This window comes from Bombina bombina, chromosome 3 (genome assembly GCF_027579735.1).
Source record: "Bombina bombina isolate aBomBom1 chromosome 3, aBomBom1.pri, whole genome shotgun sequence".
NCBI classification, from domain to species: domain Eukaryota; kingdom Metazoa; phylum Chordata; class Amphibia; order Anura; family Bombinatoridae; genus Bombina; species Bombina bombina.
In genome coordinates this window covers 759,812,740-759,817,956 of record NC_069501.1, presented here as the reverse complement: position 1 = coordinate 759,817,956, position 5,217 = coordinate 759,812,740, and positions in this window count along the sequence as shown.

The window sequence follows — 5,217 nt, the reverse complement described above, 5'->3', positions numbered from 1 at the left end:
CCATTTACCATTTTTAGCTACCAATATTGTTTAAATACAAGATTGAACCAAAAAACGTATATGCACACTGTTGGAATTTCACTGGCTATTATTGTTTTTATTGTATCAAAATAAATTTACCAAAATCCATCTGTGAGTGTTAGTGTATCTAAGACCCGGCCTTCTTAAAGTTGGCGCTTTGATAAAGTTCTGATTCATTCAGTTGAAATGGAAGCTGCTTGTTATTTCTTTCACATGAACTAGTAACATAACTGGGCAAGGAATTATAAAGCAGTGTGTTATGATACATATTAATGGTGGGCGAAAGGAAAGAAAAAATTTGTACGATCAGTTAAAAGAACGGTTACACTTTTCATAGCTCTGCAAAAGAAGAAAAGAGGTGGAGGAGAGAGGGAAGGAAAAGAGAAAAAAAAAGAATCTTTACACAGATAAACTTTTAAAAATTCACCCTATGCCTTGCTAAGAAGAAGCTAAAATTAATGCAGAGGCGATCCCAAAAGGAACAGACATTTGATTATTTCTCATATAGTTTTGCTGAATGCATATATATTTTTTACAAAGCAAGGGAATAACAGTTTATTTCGTATATAAGATTGTACCTATAGATACTAGGCATCGAAATGATATTTTACGTTGCTTATTTTTGCTTTATTTCTTGATATTGCCTTCCCTTCTGTTGTTTTTTTTAGGCCTCTAATGTGGTATTGGTATTGTTTAAATAGTCTAGACAACCATCTTTATCCTCCACGCACAAGTGAAGATTGTTTACAATTCCAAATATAAGTAGAGAGGAAGACTAATAACTGTTCTAGAATTACTACTACTCAGAAATATTTTTAGCTCCTCTCCTCTACAGTCATATCATAGTTGTGGAGTCATAAATCTCCTCGCTCAAAAAAGGGAGGGGGAAGAAGAAGGGAGGGAATTTTGGAGAAAGTTATATCGCTCCCTGACCTTAAAATTATATTTTCATTACGAAGCAGGTATACCTATAAACCAAAACTCAATTTCAGGAATACACCTTTACATTGATTACAATATGTCTCATATTATTGCTATTATAATTGATTGAATTTTTGTTAAGATATATAGACAATTTTAGAACAAAATCTGAATTTGATAATCCTCAGACTTCAGAGTTAAGGTTCAGTGAGTGAGAACAAAGAGTCATAGTTCAGTGGACCAGAAATTTATTTTTATTTTTTTGCTTTGCTCCCTTAGAATAAGGTAAATCACCGCCAATACTTGACTAAATAGCCTGGAATAAAACTCACTCAATCCCTTCCCTCCCCCCGGTCTCCGGGTTTTTTTTTTTTTTTCTTTCTTCTTTTTTTTTTCTTTTTTTCTTTTTTTTTGTTTTTTTGTTTTTTTTTGTTTTTTTTCTCCATCCCCTCTCTTTCTTCACGACATTCACAAGATATATACACAGCACAAAATTCCTCACTCCCCCCCCTTTTTTTCTTCACTCTTTCTCCCTGGGCTCGCCCCTTAAACTCAACATCAACTCACATAATCACCTTGTTGTTTGTAGACAATTCTCAATCTTCAAATTCACTTTAAGTCTCTCCTATCACCATTCCCCCCCCCCCTTTTTTTTTTTTCTCCTTCTTTTCTCCCCTTCTTCATCACTTTTAAATCACTCCCCACTTTGGGTCAGACCCCCTAATCACGTAATTGGTACATGGATACATTTCTTGACACCTCCTTTAAGACCCCTCCCTCAAGCATGGCGGGTAGACATAAGGATAAAAAATCTAAGGGAGCCCCAGAAATAACAACTGATATGCAATCTTCAATCTCCAATGTAACTCCAGTAAATGAGGTAATCAATATTGAAAATTTGGTTGCAAGTATCTCTGAAGCCCTAACCCCAAAATTTGACTCCCTGAAATCTGAATTAAAACAAGACATCACCTTGCTTACCCTAGAAGTTAGACAATTTTCAAACAGATTGCAGGAGGTGGAACAAAGGGTCTCAGACCTTGAAGACCTTACTAGTACCCAAACCTCCACTTTAGAGGACACAAGAATAAAGTTGCAAAAAATGCACTTAAGACTTGAAGATTTAGAAAACCGATCACGTAGAAACAATGTTAGGATTATCGGTATACCAGAAGGAAAGAAATATGAAAACCTAACTCTGTTTATAACCAAAAACCTTGCCCAATTACTTGAAATGCCCACTACACAATTAATAGTGGAAAGAGCACACAGGTTAGGTCCACCTTTACCCGAAAACGGTTCTAATCACAAACCCAGACCAGTAATAGTGCGCTTTCTAAATTACCTAGATAAAGTAAATATCCTTCAGCAATATAGGAAAAAACAGCCTATTAGTATAGATGGTGTTAAAATTCTCATATTTCAGGACTTTTCAGTCGAAACTTCTTTAAAAAGACGATAACTGGCACCACTTTGCACAAAGTTAATACAGAAAGGGATACGTGCAACCCTAATTTTTCCAGCTAAATTAAAAGTAATCATCAAAAATGAAACGCACCTCTTCGAAAAAGCATGTGAGGCCGAAAGGTTTATTTCAGAGTTAGTAAGTAAAGAGACTTAAACCAAACACAGAGCAATTCTCGTAAGAATTATTATGATTTTTAAGAACAATATGCAAAATCTGGAAAAGAAATAATCCAGGATAGGGAGGAAAAAGAGGGGGTACTTATCCCCTCTTTACAGATTGAGTTTCCTGATCCTAATTTCACTTTCCTTTCCCCCTCCCCCCCCTTTTTTTTTTCTTTTCTCTATTTTTTTCTCTCTTTTCCTCCTTTCTCTTTTTTCCCTCTCCTTCCTCTCCCCGCCCCCCCCCCACCCGACGTGGCGCCTCAGGTTCCCTCCTCATCAACATTTTTTTGAAAAGAGATGACAGAACCTATAGATAAAATCAAAGTTATTTCCTGGAATGTAGGGGGAATTTCAACCCCAATAAAAAGGAAAGCTATCATCTCACACATGGGAAAGATGCAAGCAGATATAATTTTCCTACAAGAAACACATTTAAATACAGAAGAGGCGATGAAACTGAGGGGCTCTTGGATTAAACAAGTATTCGTCTCACCTAGTTATAGAAGGAAAAGAGGAGTGGCTATACTGATAGGGAAAATATTAGAACCAGAGTTATTACAGTGTAAGAGTGACCCAGAGGGGAGATTCATAATGTTGAAGATTAAAATTGCTAAACAAAGTTATACGTTATGTAATATATACGCACCCAACGAATTAGATTATGATTTCTGGAATTCAATACAATCTAAACTATTATCGTATTCAGAAGGCCACCTGATTATTGGAGGCGACTTCAACATGGCTCCTCAATCCCCGTTGGATAGATTGAGGTATGAGAGCAGACAGACAAAACATAAAAGGGACAACTTAGAAACAAACATATTCAAGAAAATCACCCATAACCTAGCAGTAAGAGATATATGGCAGATGCAAAATCCTGATGCACGCGATTACACGTGCTTATCTAAAGCACATAAGACCCTATCTAGGATAGATCTATTTTTAATAGATGAGCGATTAAACACCAAAAACATTAGGTCTGGGATTACACCCATAATTTTGTCCGATCACTCCCCCATTTTCGTAGAAATACAGTTACATAGTACTAGAAAGGCACTGGCAAGATTTATTTTCCCCTATTATATGGCGAATGATGCAAAATTCCAAGAAACGCTTAAAAGATAAATTTAAATAATATATCGAATTTAACTTTGAATATATAAATAAGCCGGAAATCTTTTGGGGAGCCGCAAAGGCGGTCATTAGAGGTGAAATAACGGCTTATGCCGCCATGATCTCTAAAAAATTGAATAAAAGAGAGATCGAAACCACCAAATTTGTAACTAATTCTTACAATCGTTATATCCTTCAGAAATCCCCCTTTAATTGGGCCAAATATATCAAAGCCAAGACGGAAAGAGATGCATTGGCATTACTTTTGGAAACTCAAGGAGACCTCAGATTTCAGGCTAAATTGTATCGGTTTGGTAACAAATCTGGCCGATTGTTAGCTAGGCTAGTTAAGGGAGAAAAAAAACCTATTCTGATTGATAAAATTCAACAGGAAGGGAAGATCTTAATAAAACCCGAAGATATTTCAGAAGTTTTTTCAAATTATTATAAAGATCTTTACTCAACAAGGGCTACGGATGAAGAACAGTCCAAGGAATTCTGGGACAAAATACACTGCCCCATAGTCCCGGAAGAGATAGTAAATACTCTGAATGATCCAATTTCTGAGAAGGAGGTTAACAAGACGATTTCTAAAATGCCGCTCCATAAAGCAGCAGGTCCGGACGGGATCCCAAATGAGGTCTTTAAGATCCTAGCTCCAGACATAATCCCATTACTTTGCAATTTATACAATGACTTTTATATTAACGATAAAACTATACCACCTAGTTTCTCAGCGTCTCATACAACACTTCTCCTTGTTGATAACAGAATATTTTTCTCAGAGGGGAGGGGAGGCAGGGGATAGCCCTGATCAGGCTATCGTAGCAATTGATGCTGAAAAGGCCTTTGATTCAGTCTTTTTTAGCCACATATTTCACTCCCTAGATAAATTTGGGTTTAAAGGTAAATTTTCTAACTTTATAAAAAATTTGTACAAACAATCATCCACGAAGTTGATAGTTAATAATTCCCTATCTTCGGAAATTGGAATTCAGAGGGGGACTCGTCAGGGTTGTCCCCTGTCTCCCCTTCTCTTTGACATAGCTATTGAATCTCTAGCACTTAGGATTAGAAAAGAACTTGAGGGTGTGAAAATTAATAACCACGAGATGAAAATTGCACTCTATGCGGATGATGTACTCCTTTACATCTCAAATACCAAGACAAATATACCTAAACTTTTAAATATAATAGAACAATTCGGTTCATTTTCCGGATATAAAATAAACAAATCCAAATCCGAGATTTACTGGCTTAGAAAAAACCCAGAATCAATTAAGGACTGTGTCTTTAAAGAAGTCACTGACTCATTTATGTACCTAGGAATCTCTATCCCAGTTAATCAAGCAGACTTATACAAACTAAACATAATACCAACATTGTTAAATATTCGGGAGAAAATGAAAATGTGGCAAAATCTACCAATTTCACTGTCTGGTAGAATAGAATTATATAAAATGATTCTTCTACCAAAATTATTGTATATTCTACAGAATATCCCAATATTTATTTTTGAAAAAGACAATCGTT